The sequence below is a fragment of the Coregonus clupeaformis genome, chromosome 1 (genome assembly GCF_020615455.1).
Source record: "Coregonus clupeaformis isolate EN_2021a chromosome 1, ASM2061545v1, whole genome shotgun sequence".
Classification (NCBI taxonomy): Eukaryota; Metazoa; Chordata; class Actinopteri; order Salmoniformes; family Salmonidae; genus Coregonus; species Coregonus clupeaformis.
In genome coordinates this window covers 68,710,648-68,737,976 of record NC_059192.1, presented here as the reverse complement: position 1 = coordinate 68,737,976, position 27,329 = coordinate 68,710,648, and the positions used below count along the sequence as shown (strand labels likewise).

Here is a 27,329-nt window from a genome sequence, read left to right as displayed (position 1 = left end):
ATGATTTTTAAGTAATTAATTTGCATTTTATTGCATGACATAAGTATTTGATACATTAGAAAAGCAGAACTTAATATTTGGTAAAGAAACCTTTGTTTGCAATTACAGAGATCATACGTTTCCTGTAGGTCTTGACCAGGTTTGCACACACTGCAGCAGGGATTTTGGCCCACTCCTCCGTACAGACCTTCTCCAGATCCTTCAGGTTTTGGGGCTGTTGCTGGGCAATACGGACTTTCAGCTCCCTCCAAAGATGTTCTATTTGGTTCAGGTCTGGAGACTGGCTAGGCCACTCCAGGACCTTGAGATGCTTCTTACGGAGCCACTCCTTAGTTGCCCTGGCTGTGTGTTTCGGGTCGTTGTCATGCTGGAAGACCCAGCCACGACCCATATTCAATGCTCTTACCAAGATCTCGCGATACATGGCCCCATCCATCCTCCCCTCAATACGGTGCAGTCGTCCTGTCCCCTTTGCAGAAAAGCATCCCCAAAGAATGAGGTTTCCACCTCCATGCTTCACAGTTGGGATGGTGTTCTTGGGGTTGTACTCATCCTTCTTCTTCCTCCAAACACGGCGAGTGGAGTTTAGACCAAAAAGCTCTATTTTTGTCTCATCAGACCACATGACCTTCTCCCATTCCTCCTCTGGATCATCTAGATGGTCATTGGCAAACTTCAGACGGGCCTGGACATGCGCTGGCTTGAGCAGGGGGACCTTTAATCCATGACGGCGTAGTGTGTTACTAATGGTTTTCTTTGAGACTGTGGTCCCAGCTCTCTTCAGGTCATTGACCAGGTCTTGCCGTGTAGTTCTGGGCTGATCCCTCACCTTCCTCATGATCATTGATGCCCCACGAGGTGAGATCTTGCATGGAGCCCCAGACCGAGGGTGATTGACCATCATCTTGAACTTCAATTTTCTAATAATTGCGCCAACAGTTGTTGCCTTCTCACCAAGCTGCTTGCCTATTGTCCTGTAGCCCATCCCAGCCTTGTGCAGGTCTACAATTTTATCCCTGATGTCCTTACACAGCTCTCTGGTCTTGGCCATTGTGGAGAGGTTGGAGTCTGTTTGATTGAGTGTGTGGACAGGTGTCTTTTATACAGGTAACGAGTTCAAACAGGTGCAGTTAATACAGGTAATGAGTGGAGAACAGGAGGGCTTCTTAAACAAAAACTAACAGGTCTGTGAGAGCCGGAATTCTTACTGGTTGGTAGGTGATCAAATACTTATGTCATGCAATAAAATGCAAATTACAGTTTTTCTCAGTCGCTTTGGTGCATTTCTTAGATCAAAAGTGCAATTCTTGATACTACTTGTACAAATTCCAAATCATCTAGTCACTTGTGCACATCATTAAAGCAATTTCTTATTCCTTTGAACAAATTGCAATTGCTTTTGTACATATTGCAATTGATAATGTACAAGTGTCAGCTTTTTTCCACATTTTCAATTGCTCATGTCATGTTGATCAAAATATAGTAGATGGTTCTCTGTTGAATAGTCTTACCCCTCAAAACATCTAGGCATTAGTTCCTTGCATAAGCCATTACATGCAAAATTGTTGAACTATTTGTCATAAACTGTCAAGCATAGTTTTACACATTTCTATTAGACCTTTTGTACAAAAACGTAAATTGCTGAATCGTGCAGGTGAAATTAACCCTCACTCATGAAGGAATGTAAAGTGTTAGTTCAACCAACAATCAACCAGTTGTCTAAATTGCTCAAAGGTGCATCTCATGAAGAATCAATTGGCAAGCATATATAGACAGACCACAACACAGAGTTGCAATTTTCCAATAATGGATGGACCAGGAAACGAACAGGGTCAACAGCCAAGAGGAGGAAGAAGAGGAGCAAGGATGCGTGGTGGAAGGCAAAACAGAGGAAGAGGCAGAAGAGGACATAGGCGCATATCTGATGACATAAGGGCCACTATTGTAGACCATGTTGTCAATCATGGCCTTACAATGGCTGAGGCGGGTCGAAGGGTGCAGCCGAATATTGGGAGATCAACCGTGTCCTCAATAGTACAAACGTTTCGAAGAGAGAACAGGTATGTCCACCAATGTACAGTGCACTGTTACTGTATATAAGCAGTATACTGTATACTTCCTACAATGCTTCATATTACAGTAGTCCACTTGTATTTCACAGCATACAGAAATATACTCTATACAGATACATACTGCACCTTACATGCACCCACCTGTATGTTTTACAGTAAAATGTGTGTTCGCATAGTTTTTGTCTATGTGAAAGTGTGCGATGCATCACTGCATTTTTCCACACATAGGACTGCAAGATTACCTCAAACCGGTGGCAGAGGACGCCTTTTCACACCTCAACAGGAGGAGGCTATTTGCACCATGGTCCGAGCAAACAATGCCATGAGACTCAGGGAAATACAAAGGACCATTATAGAAGACAACGATGTCTTTGAAAACATCCATACGGTTAGCATCTCAACCATCGACAGGGTGCTGCATAGAAACCAGATGAGTATGAAACAGCTGTACCGTGTACCATTCCAAAGGAATGAGGACAGAGTTAAGGAGCTACGGTACCAGTATGTACAGGTAAAACATATATCTATGTAACTACTTTACAGCAACATTTTATAGTGTTACATAGTACAGTAAGCATAAACTGCACACATTTCCATTGCTGTGGAAGGAACATGCAATATATGTACATTTTATGTCACTCTTCCTTACCAAAACAAATTCAACTGTGTGTTCTGGGATATAGCGTATAATGGAGTTGGAATCAAGTGAACCCTCTCACAACTTTGTATACGTGGATGAGGCTGGCTTCAACCTGACCAAATGCAGAAGGCGGGGTCGGAATATCATCGGTCACAGAGCTACTGTGGATTTGCCAGGCCAACGGGGAGGAAATATCACCATGTGTGCTGCTATTTCGGAGCATGGTGTCCTAACCCATATCCCCCTTTTAGGGCCATACAACACCCAGCATCTACTCAACTTTTTAGAGACTCTCTACAGGGCTCTCATCCCTGATGATGAGAGGGGTCTGTTTAGAGAGGATTTGCCAAAGTATGTGGTCATTTGTGATAATGTGAGTTTCCATCGATCAAACATCATAAGGCAATGGTTTGTGACCCACCCGAGGATGCTCATAGAATTCCTCCCACCTTATTCACCATTCCTTAACCCAATTGAGGAGTTCTTTTCAGCATGGAGGTGGAAGGTGTACGATCGTCAGCCACACACACAGATGACCCTGCTGGCTGCAATGGATGCAGCATGTGAGGACACCACAGACGCCTGCAGAGGATGGATAAGGCATTCCAAAAGATTCTTTCCACGTTGCATTGGAAGGGAAAATATCCGGTGTGATGTGGATGAGAATATGTGGGCTGACAGACAGGAACGTCTGGATGTGTAGAGACAGCACTAGAACAGTGCTGTGGGCAAAGTTGTGCCTTAGGGGTGGTTTCCTGTGTTTCTTTCTAATTTAGTTTTTTTCCTTTGTGCCCTTGGGTTGTCCAGTCTCTTTCAATCAATAACCCACATACAGTAATATGTAAATAGTACTGTTGAAATTGATATATGCCATAGAAGTGCAGCCTTGTGCATTTTCAATACAGTAACTGTCATCCAAACTGTAGCCTAAGTTTACATCAGGTAATACTGTCAAAGTACACAGTTCCATTGACAACATGCCTAAACATTTTGACAACCTTGTTCGTGAACAATGACTCAATGACTTATCATTCTGATGACACTGACATGATCATTGGCATGAATATTTACTTTTGAGAGATGTACTAAGGATTTTTAGTGACTGACTAGCTTTAGAAACATATCTATTGTATATTGCAGTTTGTACAAATTGTTCTGAGAAATGCACTTATTATTTTGCACATGTTAGGGATGATGTGAAAAATGCACCAAAGCGACTGAGAAAAACTGTAATTACTTAAAAATCATACAATGTGATTTTCTGGATTTTTGTTTTAGATTCCGTCTCTCACAGTTGAAGTGTACCTCTGATAAAAATTACAGACCTCTACATGCTTTGTAAGTAGGAAAACCTGCAAAATTGGCATTGTATCAAATACTTGTTCTCCCCACTGTATATATATTTAGATAAATAGATAGATAGATAGATAGATAGATAGATAGATAGATAGATAGATCAAATAAAAATCTTCAACCATTTAAACAACAGCATTAGCATCAGAATAAAAAAATTATTTTACTTACCAGTCCAAAATTGCATATTTGCCATCCAAAAACATCTCAACTTAAAGCACTAAGTACTGTCTTTCTAAATTTGGGATGTATAAACATAATGGCGACATTGAATTATAATGTTAAAGCGCATAGATACATATGGCTTTCTGGATGATACAGTACAATTGACCTGAGCATGTTTTAATATGTTTATAACTATATAAGTGGGCTGGCAATGTTGACTAACGTGTTATGGGTTAGATGGGATGATTTATGTGCAAATGTATTTGTAGCCAGAGGCTAAGTACATACGGGGCATGTGTTTGAGACAGAATGTTTGCATAAGGGTGTTAGTTGTAGATTCTAGCAGAGATAGTGTTGTCATTTCAGACACTATTGTCAACTTTCAGTGAGAGGTTTGTCAAAGAAGGTTCAACGCTTGAAAGAAAAGCCACAGATCCCTGTATATAGGAGGCCACCTCACCGGAAGGGAAGTTCGCTGTAGTAGTAACATCACATCTCCTGCAGAGGGTGCCAAATGATAGGTGACCATTGCTGTACATTCATACCCCAGGGTGAGGGTACTTGACTATTGTAGTTGAACATCTGCAAGAGCATAGCGAAGGCTGGGCAGCACCTCCTACTACATATCTATCTACAACTACACTTTGGTCTCCCATCTAGGGCTTTAACCAAGCCCTGCTTAGCTATGATATTTGTCACTGACTGTTACAAATGTGCTATCATGAGAATGACTGTTGAGAGATCTCCACTCAAAAACTAAATCGATTCACTGTTGCTATCGAAGTCATTCCAAGGGTAGGTTTAACAGAGCAAATCAAATGTGACTATGGGCTACATTATCACTGTTATATCATCAATGATGCTATTTAGGCCTATATAGCATTTGCAAAGGCATCAACAGCTATTGTTTCAATTCAACACAGAATTTAACTAAAATAGACAATACAATAGGCCTAGGGTTTCAAGCTCTGGTTGATTTCAAATGTAATGATGTCAAATCAACCAAATATCAACATTTGAAGGAGATGTATCTTCTGCTTGGATAGTTCCATCTGTGCCACTGATTTAGTCTGGCTTTACTTCCAGTTTGTCTACAAATTATTAATTGATATGTTGGATTCACGTCTCCATCTCAACAAAAAATCTAATTTAGGACCAGGTACCATACCATCATAGGGTATTTTTTCCCTTATTATATCACAATCAACTTTTATCTGTTGAATGTGGACACAAATATAATACTGTTTTGTAGATTTTGTTTTTTAAATATTGTATTAAAATATGCAAATTGGGTGATATCTAATTAAATGTATAGCCTAAATATACTGAACAAAAATATAAACACAACATGCAACAATTTCAATGATTTATATAAGGAAATCTGTCAATTGAAATAAATTCACTAGACGCTAATGTGTGGATTTCACATGACTGGGAATACAGATATGCATCTGTTGGTCACAGCTACCTTTAAAAAAAAGGTTGGGGCATGGATCAGAACCAGTCAACATCTGGTGTGACCACCATTTGCCTCATGCAGCACGACACATCTCCTTCGCATAGAGTTGATCAGGCTGTTGATTGTGGCCTGTGGAATGTTGTCCCACTCCTCTTCAATGGCTGTGCGAAGTTGCTGAATATTGGCGGGAACTGGAACACGCTGTCGTACATGTCAATCCAGAGCATCCCAAACATGCTCAATGAGTGACATGTCTGGTGAGTATGCAGGCCATGGAAAAACTGGGACATTTTCGGCCTCCAGGAATTGTGTACAGATCCTTGCGACATGGGGCGGTGCATTATCATGCTGAAACATGAGGTGATGGCAGCAGATGAATGGCACGCCAATGGGCCTCAGGATCTCGTCACGGTACGTCAGTGCATTCAAATTGCCAATGATAAAATGCAATTGTGTTCGTTGTCCGTAGCTTATACCATAACCCCACCGCCACCATGGGTCACTCTGTTCACAATGTTGACATCAGGAAACCGCTCGCCCACACGACGCCATACTGCGGTTTTGAGGCTGGTTGGATGTACTGCCAAATTCTATAAAACTATGTTGGAAGCCGGTAATGGTAGAGAAATGAACATTCAATTCTCTGGCAACATCACTGGTGGACATTCCTGCTGTCAGCATGACAATTGCATGCACCCTCAAATTTTTTGTGGCATTGTGTTGTGTGACAAAACTGCACATTTTAGAGTGGCCTTTTATTATCCCCAGTACAAGGTGCACCTGTGTAATGTTCATGTTGTTTAACCTTTTCACACGTACCAACAAAAGGGTGTGATCATTCTACGATGGTCCCTGCAGCGTATGCTCAAACCAGTGTGATTAGAACTCTTATTTAGAACATCAACATCCAGTTTCGATTGACGCAACAGTCAACATTTGAGCTTGCCACACTGTTTTTTCACAGAAACATTTTGCACAAACACAGTCCTTACAAAGTTTTATTTTTATTTTTTATTTAATTTTTTACATTTTAGTCAGTCATTTAGCAGACACTCTTATCCAGAGCGACTTACAGTTAGTGAGTGCATACATGTTTTGTTTTTTTGTTTGTTTTTCATACTTGCCCCCCGTGAGAATCGAACCCACAACCCTGGCGTTGCAAGTGCAATGCTCTACCAACTGAGCTACACGGGGCCTGAATGTGCCCCTGAATATGCCCAGGTTATTTTTGGATGCAATGTTCAGACTTTCACAGAAGTAGCTACAGCATAACACAATCATCCAAACTGCAAAATGTAGGCTCCATTTGTTCTAGCGCTAACTGAGGAAAGATTGACATAACAAAAGCAGTTTTTATATTTAGATAACTCTTGGCTGACAGAAACCTCAATATGAATTAGCTAATAGCAATTACTATTTATAATTCATCACATCACGGGTGAGCTCACCATTGATCGAAATAATTGAGTAAAACACTTTCTAGAAATCGAAAGTAATCCGACGATGGGTAGTTTGTGCGTGCCGCCATGTTTGTTTTTTCACTTCAACCAAAGATAAGAGGAGACAATATGATTTTGAGCTGTTTGCAGTATGCATGTTGAAGGGGGTGTGTCGTCTACCATCGTTCACATCCCATCATTCACTTCCGGAAGTTTACTCAAAAAATGAGTGAACCCTCCCTCACCTCATTTTGTTATAACATCTTTGGTCCGACAGACATTTACGTGAAACACAGAATGCATTGTATGTCAACAAACATGGCTCCACACATAGCTGGAATTAGCTTAGCTCATCATAATCAGTACAACTTCAAAAAAGTATTTTACACATGTGTCCATTACAATCTATGCAAGAATAGGAATGCATGATTTGTCACCATACTTGAAAACGTGAATAAAACAGTAAATAAATTAATAATTACCACACAAAACATTTTCTGATAATGATTTATTGATACAAGTGGCGCGTGCCGGCAGTCAATCACGTAACCTCTGACTCCCACTCTGAGCCATTCAGTGTTGTTGTTTATGTATGTAGCTAGTGGGCTAAGCTGTAGCATTAGCAATGTCTTTCAAAACGAGACAACTCACAAATGCGGAAATTTTGGAGATTTTTATAAATTATGACAAGTCTGAGTATGAAAGTCAGGAATCAGATTCTGACGGTGACAGTGACAGTGAGGAGCTGCCCCCCAACCTTGTAGCCATTGAGAACCCTGAATCTGAGGACCCCTTGCCCACTGACAAAGTCCCAGATCCCTTTGAAGATGCTGGTGGGGATGGAGGCAGACTGACAGTGGATGAAGTACAAGGAGGTCTGTGGTAGCTGGAAGGCCGCCAGCCATTTCAACACTCCTGGCCCTGCTGTTTGTTTTGATGAGTACCAGTCTGGAGTGCAAAGCCCCTTGCCATTTCCCATGGAGGCAGAGTGCTTCAAGCTGTTTCTGATAGAGGAGCTGGTTGGAGACATAGTAGAGGAGACCAATCACTATGCCTTGGAGCTACAGGAGAAGAGAGAGCCAGGAGTGAGGGGGAAACTCGCTAAATGGGTGACAACCACAATTAGTGAAATGTATACCTTCCTGGTGACAGTCCTTCTCATGGGAATAGTAAAGAAGAACTCCCTAAGAGAATACTGTAGCACAGATCCTATGTTTGCAACTCCCTTCTTTGTCACCCTCTTTTCCCAAGACCGCTTCCTAGTTCTGCTGCGATACCTGCATTTTGTCAACAATGGTACTGCATACCTAAATGACCCGTTACACAAAATAAGAAATGTTCTTACCAGCCTGACATCAGCATTTGGTCGGTGTGATGAGTGTGATTAGAAGGAGTCAGGCGCAGGAGGGTAAATCACTGAATACAGACTTTATTCCATCGTACACAGTTGCGCTGGATAGCGACAACAAAATACAGGCACAGGGGAACAATCTACCCCGGCAATACAAGGTACGGGTAGCTCCAACAAAATACAGGCACAGGGGAATAATCTACCCCGGCAATACAAGGTACGAGTAGCTCACCCGAGCTACACTCAACTCACATAAAACAATCACCCACAAGGACAAGGGGGCAGAGGGAACACTTATACACAGACTAATGAGGGGATATGAACCAGGTATGTGTAATTGACAAGACAAGACAAATGGAATGATGATATATGGAGCGGCATTGGCTAGTAAGCCGGTGACGATGAACGCCAAAGCCTGCCCGAACAAGGAGGGGAGGCAGCCTCGGCAGAAGTCGTGAAATCAGGTATTTTTGCCAAACAAGGACCTATGCATTAATGAGTCCCAGATGTTATGGGAGGGTAGGCTGGCGTTCCGTCAATATTTTCCCTCCAAAAGGCACAGGTTTGGGGTCAAGTTATTTATTATGTGCGACGTGAAGACAGGATTTGTCCACTGACATCCAACATTATGAGGGGCTTGAGGTGTCCGGGTCCACGGTGATGACCATGCTGGCTCCTCATCTCGGCAAGGGACACATTTGTATGTGGACAATTGGTACAGCAGCCCCACACTCTTCCAGCATCTGCTCTCCAACAGCACAGGGGCCTGTGGCACAGTCAGGTTGAACAGGATGGGGATGCCGGCATTCGGATGCGGAGAGAGGAGTTCAAGGAGAACGGTCAACAGCTGGCAGTAAAGTGGCATGACAAATGAGACGTCCATGTCCTCTCCACTGTCCATACAGCAACCATGTCGGCCACAGGGAAGGTGGACCACCTGACAGGAGAGAGAAAGATCAAACCAGACTGTGTGCTTGACTATAACCTCAAAATGGGGGCAGTGGATAAGGCGGACATGATAAACAGCTTTGTGGAAGGCGCTCGGAAAACTACCAAGTGGTTTAAGAATATATTTTTCCATCTGATCGACAGTGCTGCCTTCAATGGCCACATAGTTCACCGCCAACTAACAGGTGAGATGATTACTGAACAAGGTATTTTTTTGTAATTGTATGTACAGTTCACATACAAATCACAAACAATTCCATTATGCAATTACAGTGACAATTTCTCACCCACCTACCCATTGCCTCATCATCCTCTCCCTTCCCTTATCCTCCCCACTCCGTCTCCCCCATAGGTAAAGTCATTACCTACCAAAAGTAAAGAGAAAACCTAATGACAGAGCTGCTGGAGAAGCACCACACCCCTCGGTACCCATCCGCTGGGGGCCGTCCTGCTGCAGACAATCCCCTACCCCTCACTGCACTGCATTTTCCCTGCGAAGTCCCTCAAACTGCTGCTCAAGATAGGAGGCACTGCAAAGTCTGCCTGTCTGGCACCAGGAGAAGGAAGCAGAGGTTGACAAAGTACATGTGTTTAGGTTGTGACACATCTCTATGTTTTTCACCATGCTTTAGGGAGTACCATATGCTCAAGTACTATTGAGCACATCTGCAGCAATTACTGACTGACTGACTTGACAGGTGACTTGACAGGTGATCTGCCATGATACTATGCCTTTAGTGGTGGAGGGTGGAAATTCAGTTGTTCAATCACTGCAATGATATGAAATATGGGTTATGCATATTCATAAGTTGTCAGTCTTTTCTTGCAGTTTTTTTTCCCTCTATTAAAACACATTTTTGTTGTTGTTCAACCACCACCAATATTTCAATAAAATAGACAACTATTACATATAAGCCTTTATGTTTTCTTGCTATGTTTTCATCCAGTAAAACTGTTAAGGAGCATACAAAAGCTGACCTCAATCTTCAGCTCGAAAGATCAATCAATCAATCAAATGTATTTATAAAGCCCTTTTTACATCAGCAGATGTCACAAAGTGCTATACAGAAACCCAGCCTAAAACCCCAAAAAGCAAGCAATGCAGATGTAGAAGCACGGTGGCTAGGAAAAACTCCCTAGAAAGGCAGAAACCTGGGAAGAAACCTAGAGAGAAACCAGGCTCTGAGGGGTGGCCAGTCCCCTTTTGGCTGTGCCGGGTGGAGATTATAACAGTAAATGGCCATAAAGGCCAGATTTTTCTCCAATATGTTCAAACGTTCATAGATGACCAGTAGGGTCAAATAATATTCAAAGTGGTTGTAGAGGTTGCAACAGGTCAGTATATCAGGAGTAAATGTCACTTGGTTTTTCATAGCCGGGCATTTACAGTCGTGGTCAAAAGTTTTGAGAATGACACAAATATTAATTTTCACGAAGTCTGCTGCCTCAGTTTTTATTATGGCAATTCGCATGTACTCCAAAATGTTATGAAGAGTGATCAGATGAATTGCAATTAATGGCAAAGTCCCTCTTTACCATCCAAAAAATGAACTTAATCCCAAAAAACATTTCCACTGCATTTCTGCCCTGCCACAAAAGGACCAGCTGTCATCATGTCAGTGATTCTCTCGTTAACACAGGTGAGAGTGTTGACGAGGACAAGGCTGGAGATCACTCTGTCATGCTGATTGAGTTAGAATAATAGACTGGAAGCTTTAAAAGGAGGGTGGTGCTTGAAATCATTGTTCTTCCTCTGTTAACCATGGTTACCTGCAAGGAAACACGTGCCATCATCATTGCTTTGCACAAAAAGGGCTTCACAGGCAAGGATATTGCTGCTAGTAAGATTGCACCTAAATCAACAATTTATCGGATCATTATACCTTCAAGGAGAGAGGTTCAATTGTTGTGAAGAAGGCAGCGGGATCGGGGCACAACCAGTGCAGAGCTGCGGTCTAAGGCACTGCATCGCAGTGCTAGCTGTGCCACTAGAGATCCTGGTTCGAATCCAGGCTCTGTCATAGCCGGCCGCGACCGGGAGACCCATGGGGCGGCGCACAATTGGCCCAGCGTCGTCCAGGGTAGGGGAGGGAATGGCCGGTAGAGCATGGCGTTTGCAACGCCAGGGTTTTGGGTTCGATTCCCACAGGGGGCCAGTATGAAAAATAAAAATAAATAATGTATGCACTAACTGTAAGTCGCTCTGGATAAGAGCGTCTGCTAAATGACTAAAATGTAAATGTAAATGTAGCAGGCAGGTGTGAGTGCATCTGCACGTACAGTGAGGCGAATACTTTTGGAGGATGGCCTGGTTTCAAGAAGGGCAGCGAGGAAGCCATCAGGGACAGACTGATATTCTGCGAAAGGTACAGGGATTGGACTGCTGAGGACTGGGGTAAAGTCATTTTCTCTGATGAATCCCCTTTCCGATTGTTTCGGGCATCTGGAAAAAAAGCTTGTCCGGAGAAGACAAGGTGAGCGCTACCATCAGTCCTGTGTCATGCCAACAGTAAAGCATCCTGAGACCATTCATGTGTGGGGTTGCTTCTCAGCCAAGGGAGTGGGCTCACTCACAATTTTGCCTAAGAACACAGCCATGAATAAAGAATGGTACCAACACATCCTCCGAGAGCAACTTCTCCCAACCATCCAAGAACAGTTTGGTGACGAACAATGCCTTTTCCAGCATGGTGGAGCACCTTGCCATAAGGCAAAAGTGATAACTAAGTAGCTCAGGGGAACAAAATATCGACATTTTGGGTCCATGGCCAGGAAACTCCCCAGACCTTAATCCCATTGAGAACTTGTGGTCAATCCTCAAGAGGCGGGTGGACAAACAAAAACCCACAAATTCTGACAAACTCCAAGCATTGATTATGCAAGAATGGGCTGCTAACAGTCAGGATGTGGCCCAGAAGTTAATTGACAGCATGCCAGGGCGGATTGCAGAGGTCATGAAAAAGAAGTGTCAACACAGCAAATATTAACTCTTTGCAAAAACTTAATGTAATTGTCAATAAAAGCCTTTGACACTAATGGAATGCTTGTAATTATACTTAGTAACATCTGACCAAAATATCTAAAAACACTGAAGCAGCAAACTTTGTGAAGGCCAATATTTGTGTCATTCTCAAAACTTTTGACCACAACTGTAGAGTTTGAAATAGCAGGTGCGGTAGAAAGAGAGAGTTAAAAACAGCATGTCTGGGACAAGGTAGCACGTCCGGTGAACAGGTCAGGGTTCCATAGCCACAGGCAGAAGAGTTGAAACTGGAGCAGCAGCACGACCAGGTGGACTGGGGACAGCAAAGAGACATCAGGCCAGGTAGTCCTGAGGCGTGGTTTTAGGGCTCTAGTCCTCCGGGATGGGAGGGAGAGAGAGAGAAATTAGAGTGAGCATACTTAAATTCACACAGGACACCAGATAAGACAGGAGAATAACACCAGATATAACAGACTGACCCTAGCCCCCCGGCACATACAGTGGGGAAAAAAAGTATTTAGTCAGCCACCAATTGTGCAAGTTCTCCCACTTAAAAAGATGAGAGAGGCCTGTAATTTTCATCATAGGTACACGTCAACTATGAAAGACAAAATGAGGAAAAAAAATCCAGAAAATCACATTGTAGGATTTTTAATGAATTTATTTGCAAATTATGGTGGAAAATAAGTATTTGGTCAATGACAAAAGTTTCTCAACACTTTGTTATATACCCTTTGTTGGCAATGACACAGGTCAAACGTTTTCTGTAAGTCTTCACAAGGTTTTCACACACTGTTGCTGGTATTTTGGCCCATTCCTCCATGCAGATCTCCTCTAGAGCAGTGATGTTTTGGGGCTGTCGCTGGGCAACACAGACTTTCAACTCCCTCCAAAGATTTTCTATGGGGGTTGAGATCTGGAGACTGGCTAGGCCACTCCAGGACCTTGAAATGCTTCTTACGAAGCCACTCCTTCATTGCCCGGGCGGTGTGTTTGGGATCATTGTCATGCTGAAAGACCCAGCCACGTTTCATCTTCAATGCCCTTGCTGATGGAAGGAGGTTTTCACTCAAAATCTCACGATACATGGCCCCATTCATTCTTTCCTTTACACGGATGAGTCGTCCTGGTCCCTTTGCAGAAAAACAGCCCCAAAGCATGATGTTTCCACCCCCATGCTTCACAGTAGGTATGGTGTTCTTTGGATGCAACTCAGCATTCTTTGTCCTCCAAACACGACGAGTTGAGTTTTTACCAAAAAGTTATATTTTGGTTTTATCTGACCATATGACATTCTCCCAATCCTTTTCTGGATCATCCAAATGCACTTTAGCAAACTTCAGACGGGCCTGGACATGTACTGGCTTAAGCAGGGGGACACGTCTGGCACTGCAGGATTTGAGTCCCTGGCGGCGTAGTGTGTTACTTTGGTCCCAGCTCTCTGCAGGTCATTCACTAGGTCCCCCCGTGTGGTTCTGGGATTTTTGCTCACCGTTCTTGTGATCATTTTGACACCACGGGGTGAGATCTTGCGTGGAGCCCCAGATCGAGGGAGATTATCAGTGGTCTTGTATGTCTTCCATTTCCTAATAATTGCTCCCACAGTTGATTTCTTCAAACCAAGCTGCTTACCTATTGCAGATTCAGTCTTCCCAGCCTGGTGCAGGTCTACAATTTTGTTTCTGGTGTCCTTTGACAGCTCTTTGGTCTTGGCCATAGTGGAGTTTGGAGTGTGACTGTTTGAGGCTGTGGACAGGTGTCTTTTATACTGATAACAAGTTCAAACAGGTGCCATTAATACAGGTAACGAGTGGAGGGCCTCTTAAAGAAGAAGTTACAGGTCTGTGAGAGCCAGAAATCTAGCTTGTTTGTAGGTGACCAAATACTTATTTTCCACCATAATTTGCAAATAAATTCATAAAAAATCCTACAATGTGATTTTCTGGATTTTTTTCTCTCAATCTGTCTGTCATAGTTGACGTGTACATATGATGAAAATTACAGGCCTCTCTCATCTTTTTAAGTGGGAGAACTTGCACAATTGGTGGCTGACTAAATACTTTCCCCCCCCCCCACTGTTGACTATTGCAGCATAGATACTGGAGGCTGAGACAATGGGGGGTCGGGAGACACTGTGGCCCCGTCCGACATTACCCCCGGACAGGGCCAACTAGACAGGATATAACCCCACCCACATTGCCAAAGCACAGCCCCCACACCAGCAGAGGGATATCAACAGACCACCAACCTACTACCCTGAGACAAGGCTGAGTATAGCCCACGAAGATCTCCTCCAATGCACGAGCCCGAGGAGGCGACAAACCGGACAGGAAGATCACGTCAGTGACTCAACCCACTCAAGTGCCGCACCCCTCCTAGGGACGGCATGGAAAGCACCAGTAAGCCAGTGACTCAGCCCCCGAATTAGGGTTAGAGGCAGAGAATCCCAATGAAGAGACGGGAACCGGCCAGGCAGAGACAGCAAGGGCGGTTTGTCGCTCCAGTGCCTTTGCGTTCAACTTCGCACCCCTGGGCTGGACTACACATACAATCATAGGACCTACTGAAGAGATGGGTCTTCAGTAAAGACTTAAAGGTCGAGACCGAGTCTGCGTCTCTCACATGGATAGGCAGACCATGCCATAAAAACTGAGCTCTATAGGAGAAAGCCCTGCCTCCAGCTGTTTGCTTAGAAATTCTATGGACAATAAGGAGGCTTGAGTCTTCTGACCGTAGCGTACATGTAGGTATGTAAGGCAGGACCAAATCGGAGAGATAGGTAGGAGCAAGCCCATGTAATACTTTGTAGGTTAGCAGTAAAATCTTGAAATCAGCCCTAGTCTTAACAGGAAGCCAGTGTAGAGAGGCTAGCACTGGAGTAATATGATCAAATTCTTTGGTTCTAGTCAAGATTCTAGCAGCTGTGTTTAGCACTAACTGAAGTGTATTTAGTGCTTTATCCGGGTAGCTGGAGAGTAGAGCATTGTAGTAGTCTAATCTAGAAGTGACAAAAGCATGGATTAGCTTTACTGCATCATTTTTGGACAAAAAGTTTCTGATATTTGCAATGTTACGAAGATGGAAAAGATTTGTCAAAAGAGAGATCAGGGTCCAGAGTAACGCCAAGGTCCTTCACAGTTCTTTTTTGAGACGACTGTACAACCATCAAGATTAATTGTCAGATCCAACAGAAGATCTCTTTGTTTCTTGGGACCTAGAACTAGCATCTCTGTTTTGTCCGAGTTTAAAAGTAACATATTTGCCGCCATCCACTTCCTTTTGTCTGAAACACAGGCTTCCAGGGTAGGCAATTTTGGGGCTTCACCATGTTTCATCGAAATGCACAGCTGTGTGTCGTCCACATAGCAATGAAAGTTAACATTGTGTTTCTGAATGACATCACCAAGAGGTAAAATATATAGTGAAAACAATAGTGGTCCTAAAATGGAAACATGAGGAACACCGAAACTTACAATTGATTTGTCAGAGGACAAACCATCCACAGAGACAAACTGATATCTTTCCGACAGATCTAAACCAGGCAAGAATTTGTCCATGTAGACCAATTAAGATTTCCAATCTCTCCAAAAGAATGTGGTGATCGATGGTGTCAAAAGCAGCACTAAGGTCTAGGATCACGAGGACAGATGCAGGACCTTGGTCTGACGCCATTAAAAGGTAATTTACCACCTTCACGAATGCAGTCAGTACTATGATGGGGTCTAAAACCAGACTGAAGCATTTCATATACATTATTTGTCTTCATGAAGGCAGTGCGTTGTCTGGGTCAAGGTTTGCCTTTTTCAAGAGAGACTTTATTACTGCCACTGTTAGTGAGTTTGATACACATCCAGTGGATAGGGAGCCATTTCTTATGTTCAACACAGGTGGGCCAAGCACAGGAAGTAGCTCTTTCAGTAGTTTAGTTGGAATAGGGTCCAGTATGCAGCTTGAAGGTTTAGCGGCCATGACTATTTTCATGAATGTGTCAAGAAATATAGGATTAAAAAACTTGAGTGTCTCCATTGATCCTAGGTCCTGGCAGTTTTGTGCAGACTCAGGACAGCTGAGCTTTGGGGAAATACGCAGATTCAAAGAGGAGTCTGTAATTTGCTTTCTAATGATCATGATCTTTTAGTCTGAGAGGTTTATGAATTCATCACTGCTGACGTGAAAGGCATCCGCTCTTGGGGAAAGCTGCTTTTTAGTTAGCTTTGCAACAGTATCAAATATACATTTTGAATTGTTCTTATTCTCCTCAATTAGGTTGGAAAAATAGGATGATCAAGCAGCAGTGAGGGCTCTTCGATATTGCACTATACTTTCTTTCCAAGCTAGTAGGAAGACTTCCAGTTTGGTGGAGCACCATTTCCATTCCAATTTTCTGCTTGCTTCAGGGCTCGGGTATTTTCTGTATACCAGGGAGCTAGTTTCTTGTGACAAATGTTTTTTTGTTTTTAGGGGTGCGACTGCATCTAGAGTATTACGCAGGGTTAAAATTAGATCCTCAGTTAAGTCGTTAACTGATTTTTGTACTCCGACGTCCTTGAGTAGGTGGAGGGAGTCTGGAAGGGCGTCTAGGAATCTTTGGATTTTCAGAGAATTTACTAGATCCAGGGTATGACTGTGGCAATGAGTAGGTCCGGAGACATATTGGACAAAACCCACTGAGTCGATGATTCAGATTAGCCTTTACGTCATTAGCCCTGCCCCCTGGTAAACAGTGTATGATCGCTGGATGACTATTTTAAGTCTAATATTGTGTGTTTTGGAGTCGCCAATGACTAGGGTTTTCAATTTGTCAGAGCTAATGGTGGGAGGCTTCGGTGGCTCAGACCCTGTAATGGGTGGAGGAGAGACCTGAAATGGCTCGGCCTCTGACTCCGACTCGTTGCTTAATGGGGAGAACCGGTTGAAAGTTTCTGTCGGCTGAATGAGCGACATCGGTTTAGCATGCCGACAGCATTTCTTTCCAGAAGCCTTGAGAAAAATGTATGGCTGCAGGGACTGTGCGAGGGGATTTATACTACTATCTGTACTTACTGGTGGCACAGACGCTGTTTCATCCTTTCCTACACTTAAATTGCCCTTGCCTAATGATTGCTTCTGAAGCTGGGCTTGCAGCACGGCTATCCTCACCATAAGACGATAGTTTTCCTGTATATTATGAGTACAGCGACTGCAATTAGATGGCATAGTGTTAATGTTACTACTTAGCTTCGGCTGGTGGAGGTCCTGTAGAACCATGTCCAGATAAAGCATCCGGGGTGAAAAAGTTAAATGAAAAAAGTTGAGCGTGGAAAAAAATAACTAAGACATTGGTAAAATGTGTTAAATGAAGATTGATTAAACGGTTAAAAAAAAAGTAAAAAACGTAAAGTTTGGCAGGTAGCCAAGTAGCAGCAAACAGCACAGCAGCACGGTGACAAGTGACGCACTCAAAATGGAAGTATGGCCGCTTGGTCTGATGTCCAGTTCCAGTTATGATATTGGCAAAGAATGTTCAATACTGTTTGTGTGTGTCACCGTGTAGCTCAGTTGGTAGATCATGGTGTTTGCAACTCCAGGGTTGTGGGTTTGATTCCCACGGGGGGCCAGTATGAAAACATTTAATAATGTATGCACTAACTAACTGTAAGTCGCTCTGGATAAGAGCGTCTGCTAAATGACTAAAATGTAAATGTTTCTGAAAGTACAGAATAAAGAGGAATTATTAGTAATTAGAATACAATATCAGGATATAGCAATAAAACAATATTACAAAGAAGTAACATAATAACTCTGCTATAAAAATAATAAATTGCTTTTGAGATCCACAAGGGGGCAGGGCAGAACAGAGCTATACTAAATAGGCCAAATGAAAACAAACCATGGTCATAAGGCCAGGGTAGCTTCAAAAGACAACACAAGCTAATACTCCTCTGACGCAATTAGCATTGTTTTACAGAGCTAATATAATAATGTAGCTAGCTACATAAGCACAATTGAGTACAACACCATAAAGGTTATGAAATTATTAATTTTACCTTGCGTGTCCGCGGTTATAAGGAATAACATTACACACAAATATATTATGCGCCATACATATAGTGAGCTACAGTAGAAATGACATAACACGACATACAGAAACTATTATAACATAATAAGGCACCTACTTTGATAGAAACGCACACATGTCCAAAGTTATTATCATGTAGTAATGATAACAACAATGAAGGCACCAGCCGGAAAATGTGAAAAAGTTTGTGCAGGTCCTGTTCTGACTGGAGATGTGCAAATGTCTGCATAATTGATCTGCGGAAACAATGGGGAAGAGCTTGGGGAAGTTTGTCCGGCTCAGTAATGCCTAAAAAATGAATTGTCCGCAAAAGTGAAATGGCCTACTTTTATGTGAATTAATGAGGAGGCGGAACACACCTCAAGTCAAACTGTTGTTAGAAAATTAAACTTGTTAGAAAATCATTTGAAATTGAAGTTGAAACAGCCTATAAATAAAAGCAGGCAGCGTGCCTTGGTTTGAGGGCAATGCTGATTAACTGCCCTTTTGCGTATCAATCACATTCTGGAAGAGTGATCGCATTCTGACATCATGTGCATAAAAAACTCACTCTGGGGCAACCGTTAGAGATATTTGGAACTCACATGTGAAAAGGTTAATTGGCCTCTTGATATGCCACACCTGTCAGGTGGATGGATTTTCTTGACAGAGGAGAAATGCTCACTAACAGGGATGTAAACAAATTTGTGAACAACATTTGGGAGAAATAAGCTTTTTGAGTGTATGTAAAATTTGTTTCAGCTTATGAAACAAGGGACCAACACTTTACATGTTGCGTTTATATTTTGGTTTGTATTTTGGTTTAATTTTGTTAAGACACTTCAGGACCGTACTTACACATAGCTGATTGTGGATACATACTTATTTCATCTTTCTATCTGTAAAATACTAAAGAAAGCGCTATGAGGAAACTGGCTCTCATGGAGGACCGCCACAGGAATGGAAGACCCAGAGTTACCTCTGCTGTAGAGGATAAGTTCATTAGAGTTAACAGCCTCAGAAATTGCAGCCCAAATAAATGTTTCACAGAGTTCAAGTAACAGACACATCTCAACATCAACTGTTCAGAGGAGACTGTGTGAATCAGGCCTTCATGGTCGAATAATAATTGGTGAAGTGGTAAAAGAGGATGATAGCAGTGTCGGCTATGTTATGTGTGATGATTGTGAGGCGCTTTTCAAATTCGACAGTCTCAAGACGCGGACTTCAAAATGGCACGTCAAGGGAACTGTACTGTTCAGATGGGTTAAATGGAATAGTAGCCTAACTGAAATCTGGACACTGACTGTAGGTCTGTAACCTCTCACATAGCCTAATATAATATTAACTCCTGCAGAATTAAGCATTTCTTGTAGTGAAATTAAACACCAAATGTACATTTTGAATCGGGAACAGGATTGGAGAAATATGATTTATTAAATGTATATTTATTATTCATTTTGCATGGAAAATCTTTCCCATTTTGTTTGAGTTATTGCATTTTCTCCCCGGTCCCTAAACGTCTTTGCTGCACGAGATAAGCAGAGATGAAAGAGGAAAGCGAAAACAACATTTACCGATGTCAACTAGATTGGAGCATTCATTCTATTGATTTATGATATTATTCTGGTAAGCAATGTTTTTGTTTGTCTTCTAAGGCAACAAGTAATGACAGAAGAGAAGCTGCATGTATCTAATTATAGACATGTCGACTAACAAATAGCCTACCAAAATGTTGGAAATTATATTTTAGTCATTTAGCAGACGCTCTTATCCAGAGCGACTTACATGAGCAATTAGGGTTAAGTGCCTTGCTCAAGGGCACATCAACAGATTTTTCACCTAGTTGGCTCGGGGATTAGAACCAGCGACCTTTCGGTTACTGGCACAACGCTTTTAACCTCTTCATCACTAGGCACCTGGCTAAAGTGCCTGCCTCGAAAATGCATGCCCAAATTGAATAGAGTATATCTCCAAAACGACAAGAGCTATCAACATAATCTTAGTAGCAAAAGAAAGGTAACACATGTGAGATGTATCTTGAAGTGAAATAATTAATGTGGGTATTACTGTGTCAGAGTACATGAAGCTAGAACACAGCATAAATTGGGAGGTTTTGATTCCGCCTGAAAGTAACTTCAGGGTTTATAGGGAATAATGTATTGGATTTATGCAGCTGCAGCCCCTAAACACTATGGGACCATAGCCCAATATCTGATGAGTACTTATGTGAAGTTTGATGCCAATAAAGTAAAGTAAACCAAAGGTGTAGGGGTTTTAGTTGAAGTATGTTTAGGCGGATTACCAAATGGAGACATTTGGGTAGATTTGGGCACCATCAGTGCCATTTGACTTTTATCAGGTACCAGACAGCAAAAGGCATTTAATTTCACTAACATATCACTGTACATTCCATCAAAATACAACTGTTTTGATGTTGTTTCCCATGTTCTCCCAGACCTCTATACGTGTTCCCATTAAAATAAACCATACAATGGGAAAGTTTGACTTCAAACTGAGCAGATTTATTAGAAACTATAAACAACAAATGTAAAAACAAAAATTACACACATCCCAAAACTATAAACAATGATATGGTGTCCTTGGGTGGGTTGTCACACAAAATGTAGACCCTTTTTTCTCTTCTCTATTATGCCACCTATCTTCTTCTTCCTCTTCTTCCTCCCCGACTCTTGGAGTGGCAGGCCTACCTCCACCACGCTGACTTGGATGCGCTGACTTTGAGAAAGCTTTTCCCATTCTTTTGGGTTGAGGGCTCTTTACAGGGGACTCAGTGTCCGATGAAGACCGTGGCCGAGGGAGGGGAGCAGAAGTGCGTTGTCTAGACAAGCGGCCAGGCTGAGGAAGAGGAGGCTCTGCCTGAGGAAGGGGAAGCTGTGGCTGAGGAGGCAGATGCTCTGGCTGTGGCTCATCACCCCTATAATCCTCACTGTACAAACAAGACAAGAGAGAAAAGAAAATCATGACTAAAACACACTTGTATTCATTCATTGACAAATCTGACTCAAAACAGTCAGATATATAAAATAAATAGTTAGAACTATGAATGAATAATACACATAGCGTTCTATTGTAAGTAAACTTGTGTGTGGGCCTCTAAGCTAAGCTAGCGCTAACTTACGTTGAGCTTCAGTTACTCAAATAGATATTTTAGAATGTATGTTTTGTACTCATACAATAAATTAGTAATAGTAGTATTAGAAGTAATACATAACAATGGGATTACATACTCTTCTGATGCTTGAGTAGGGCCCTGGACACGATAACCTTCGATCTCGTCGTTGGGGTCTGGTTAGTCCGGTCTAAGCAGGTCCTCATCGTCTGATTCAGAGTCAATGGGGATACATGGAGTCCAACTTTCATCTGTTACAATTAATAACACCTCTGTAACTGTATATTTGTTACTAGAGCCTGCCATATTTGAATAAACTTTGCGTTTTCCCTCCGAAATTCTAGTGTTGTTGTGCGCTCTGCGTAACTGTGCGTAAAGCAGCAAGTCAACTAATATGAGACAATGAGGTGCGCACTTGGATATTTCAACAACCGGTTGGTCGATTTTGACATGTGACCCCTCTATCGAAAGCTCTGGATTAGTAGAATGAAATGAGAACAATGACAAATCACGGGGATTGCATCATATATCCAGAAGATGGCGACAAAACAGTGCCTGTTGTGATTGAACTAAACTACTGACTTAATCTTCAAACACATTGTTGGCCATGTAAAACTATGGAAACTCATTAAAATCGACTCGGAATGAGAGAGAGACCCTAGAGTATCTTTTCAAGTGGTTTTATTCGATCAGACACTACTTTTGGTAACAGAAACAACAAAGGTAAGACGCAGTTTGTTGTTGTGATAAAAAAAATGGAAGTTTGTTATTGACGTTCTTTGATTAATAGTTTAGTGAGTGTTGGTCATAGAGGAACACGGCTATCACTGTTGGAATCTATGAGGTAGCAGCTTTTGAATGGTGTTTCGTTTGTGTAGATAGGTTGAGAAAAATACGTTATCTGTCTACGAATATATGGGCATGAACAGTTTCAAAATACAGTACTGGTTTTGCTCTATGCTTATATATTTGCTTGGAGTCTGAATATTATTTCATTTGTGCAACAACAGTTTTGCTAGATTCACAGTTGAGACGCTTCTCGTTCCAGTAGTGTATAACATTCAGGTATTCACACATGTTTAAAAACCATACTATGCCATTGTTTGAGATTGCGGGAGGAGTACCCCGGATATGGGGAACCTCGTGATGAAGAGGTTAACCACTAAGCAATTGTTCTGGCATCTCTGACTGTACAGCACATTTTCTATATTTGCGGGAGAAGGTTGGATGCGGGCCTCAGACTTTCACTTTATCACATATAGTCAGGCGGTTGCGGATGGGTTATTAGCAATTGTGGGCGGGTGCGAGTGAACAAACAGCTGACCCTAACTACTATTTACTCGAAAGGCAAGACACTGTGGGAAATATTTCGATAAGGCTTTACATTAAGCAGTGTGTTAATGTTCAGGTGGCTATATGGGTCCACAGAATCAACACTTTCAATGTTGATTTAACATTGTCAGTAATATTTGTTTTTTTACACTGGAGAATTGCTGTGCAGTTATCCATAATAAGAGTCCAGAAAGCATCTAAGTTCATCGTTAGAACCATAGGATCCTATGCTTCTAAGATTAACTTAGCCTTAAGATGCTTTTGGGAAACCGGGCCCAGATTGTTTTTGGAGTGCACGACAAGAAGGTGCTTGAACTGCTGTTGAGAGAAGCCGAGTTAAAACTGAATGATGCTATTAAGATTTGTAGGGCGAGTGAACAGACAGAGAAATGTGCACACGTTTTAACAGAATACTGCCACCACAAATGCAGTGTGTGACGTGGCTGTTGTTGATAGGATGTTTAGAGACTGGCAGGCTCGCTCAGACAACGACTCTGCAACAGGCAAGAACAATAACACAGACTGTAGTCGTTGTGGAGGGAAGCACAGGAAGAGACAGTGCCCAGCATTTGGAAAAAACTGTTCAAAGTGCAAGGGGAGAAACCACTTTGCTAAAATGTGTTTCAATGCAGGAGACAGAAAGCAAAAAGACATTAAAGCTGAAATATGTAACATTTTGGGCGACCCAACCAAATTCACATAGAAATGAGTATACAAAACACAGAACACCTGCTCTTTCCAGGACATAGACTGACCAGGTGAATCCAGGTGAAATCTACGATCTCTTATTGATGTCACTTGCTAAATCCACTTCAATTAGGGTAGATGAAGGGGAGACAGGTTAATCCTTAAGAGTCTATCAAATGAACCTAATAAAAAATTATATCAGTTTAAGCAAAATATATTTGTTTTTTTGCATGGGCTGCATCTCAATTCACTGCATCCACCTATGTCGCCTTTCCGCATCTCAGGTGGAAAGTGGCAGAGCTACAGCACTGTTTGTCAGACCAGGAGACATCCCGAAAATCGGTCTTCTCACGAAAAGGTCTGTAGCATCCGAATAATTTGGCCTACTAACTAATATGACCACTCTATGGAAAGATGAGACACTCACGATGGTGTTTTCCGTTTTGCTCTACGACCCCCACAAGTGTTACTGGACTCGTCTGAAGGTAACCCATACAAATTAATGGAAGTATGGAGGTAGTTTTGTGGCAACAAAAATAGGGGTTAAATATGTGTCCAAAAAAGCTTCTTTTTTTATATCTCACTTCAAAGCCTTATTCCTCATGATTTATCTTGCCATTAAAAGCCCCAATGGCTTAGAGGTTAAAGAAGGTTTTTTAAGCCTTGAGAAAATTGAGACATGGATTGTGTCTGTGTGCCATTCAATGGGCAAGACAAAAGTTGTAATTTGCCGCAAGTTTGCAGCAAGCTCATATTTAATGCAAATTAGTTATGTGGCAAACTGTTGTGGGAAAAACAAAGCATGCGTTCAACACTATGTCTTAAGTGGTATTAACACAGATCTGAATATCAGACAGTGCCAGAGCTAATCAATAGATATTCACATTCACTGACACACTTCAGCTATCTTAGGTGACAGCACACACACACACACACACATACATACACACACACCATGCTGTTTTGCAATACAATAATGGTCTACATTTTGGTCAAGTTAAAACATTTTTACACAAAATAAGTGTAAAAAAGTACATTTGAAGGACATGGACTAATGACACATTACTTAATAACTGTATATAATTTATAAAGCACTTTTCACAATCCTCGAAATGTAACATTTGTATTGAAAATAAATTGTTGTGATAGAATGAAAGTGTACCAGTACGCGCTTCAGTAGTTAAACTATCATCAGTAGTAGGCCTGATTACCAACAATGACGAGACAGCCTACAGGGAGGAGGTGAGGGCCCTGGCCCTGGCGGAGTGGTGCCAGAAAAATAACCTCTCCCTCATCGTCAACGAAATGAAGGAGCTGATCGTGGACTTCAGGAGACAGCAGAGGAAGCACGCCCCTATCCACATTGACAGGACCGCAGTGGAAAAGGTGAAAAGCTTCAAGTTCCTCAGCGTACACATCACTGATAATCTGAAATGGTCCACCCACACAGACAGTGTGGTGAAGAAGGCGCAACAGCGCCTCTTCAACCTCAGGAGGCTGAAGAAATTCGGCATGGCCCCTAAGACCCTCACAAACTTTTACAGATGCACAATTGAGAGCATCCTGTCGGGCAGTGCAGTTGCACGCAACCGCAGGGCTCTCCAGAGGGTGGTGCGGTCTGCCCAACACATCACCGGGAGCACACTGCCTGCCCTTCAGGACACCTACAGCACCTGATGTTAAAGGAAGGCCAGAAAGATCATCAAGGACATCAACCACCCGAGCCACAGCCTGTTCACCCTGCTATCATCCAGAAGGTCAGTACAGGTGCATCAAAGCCGGGACCGAGAGACTGAAAAACAGCTTCTGGGTCTAGAAACAGGAGACAAAGGGCTGTGAGACAGGGGTTTAATTCGAGACACATGGAACATGGGATGTATACGGAGGGTGTGGGGCAACAGGAGACAAACAGCAGAGGGGCTATGAATCTTAGAGATGGAGAAAGAACCAATGAAAAGGGGGGGAAAGTTTGCGGGACTCCACCCGGAAGGGCAGATCCCGAGTGGACAGCCATACCCTCTGCCCAAGACGGTTGTCCTGTCCTCTTAGCAGAAAAACACCCCCAAAGCATAATGTTTCCACCTCCATGTTTGACGGTGGGGATGGTGTTCTTGGGGTCATAGGCAGCATTCCTCCTCCTCCAAACACGGCGAGTTGAGTTGATGCCAAAGAGCTCAATTTTGGTCTCATCTGACCACAACACTTTCACCCAGTTCTCCTCTGAATCATTCAGATGTGCATTGGCAAACTTCAGACGGGCATGTATATGTGCTTTCTTGAGCAGGGGGACCTTGCGGGCGCTGCAGGATTTCAGTCCTTCACGGCGTAGTGTGTTACCAATTGTTTTCTTGGTGACTATGGTCCCAGCTGCCTTGAGATCATTGACAAGATCCTCCCGTGTAGTTCTGAAGTTGTCCTGTCCTCACCGTTTTCTTGATCATTTCAACTCCACGAGGTGAGATCTTGCATGGAGCCCCATGCCGAGGGAGATTGACAGTTATTTTGTGTTTCTTCCATTTGCGAATAATCGCACCAACTGTTGTCACCTTCTCACCAAGCTGCTTGGCGATGGTCTTGTAGCCCATTCCAGCCTTGTGTAGGTCTACAATCTTGTCCCTGACATCCTTGGAGAGCTCTTTGGTCTTGGCCATGGTGGAGAGTTTGGAATCTGATTGATTGATTGCTTCTGTGGACAGGTGTCTTTTATACAGGTAACAAGCTGAGATTAGGAGCACTCCCTTTAAGAGTGTGCTCCTAATCTAAGGTCGTTACCTGTATAAAAGACACCTGGGAGCCAGAAATCTTTCTGATTGAGAGGGGGTCAAATACCTATTTCCCTCAATAAAATGCAAATCAATTTATAACATTTTTGACATGGGTTTTTCTGGATTTTTTTGTTGTTATTCTGTCTCTCACTGTTCAAATAAACCTACCATTAAAATTATAGACTGATCATTTCTTTGTCAATGGGCAAACGTACAAAATCAGCAGGGGATCAAATACTTTTTTCCCTCACTGTATTAGAGGAAGAGGTAGTGGAGGCAGGGGGCGTAAACTTACACCCTCATGCATGATTTAAAATAAAAATCCCTTTGAGTGTACACTGGAGTGCATCATGGAGCACAGTGGATTTTACCTGACTCTCCCCAGTAATTTGTCTGCAGATAAAATATCTGAATAATTTTGATTATGGATTATACAACCAATTTTCCAAAACCTATAGAGTTATCAGAGGCCTGGTTAGTAGGTCTCAGCGAGATTACATACCTCCATTGTTGGTATAATGTCAAGGAAAAGGACTGTGATAAAAAAAAGAATAAGGATATCTGAACCCCCTAAAGTTATTCAACTTTTTAAAGGATTCTATAGAAATGTAGAGAGGATCATCTTTGACATGAACGGCCTTAGTGTTGACCTGTGTACAAATCACAGGGGGTGATGAGCTAGCTATACAGACCAGTAGTAATGTATCCTACATGTTGGGGATGAAACCCAATAAATGGGTGTCTGTGACAGATAGATAATTCCCATACCCTGCAGATATACATGCAGGGTTTTACAATATGTTAGTGTATACCGACATCATATCCTATCAAAGGGTAGGAGATCAAAGGGTACCAATCCTGCGAACAGTTCTGCGAACAGTTCATATAGATGGAAAGGATGGGGATGTAGTCACTGTTACCAGTAAGCAAGAAATATATTGAAAACATCCAGGTTGAGATTCAAA

At 42.4% G+C, this 27,329-nt stretch overlaps 1 long non-coding RNA gene across 1 annotated transcript; it reads right to left on the bottom strand.

The window, feature by feature from the left end:
* Nucleotides 1-21,206: 21,206 nt before the first annotated feature.
* On the bottom strand, nt 21,207-21,736 carry LOC121583527. Its single transcript, XR_006003536.1, has 2 exons — nt 21,699-21,736; nt 21,207-21,397 (listed from the first exon to the last, which is right to left on the bottom strand). It is a non-coding gene; the product is annotated as an uncharacterized LOC121583527 (long non-coding RNA).
* Between the last annotated feature and the right edge of the window lie 5,593 nt (nt 21,737-27,329).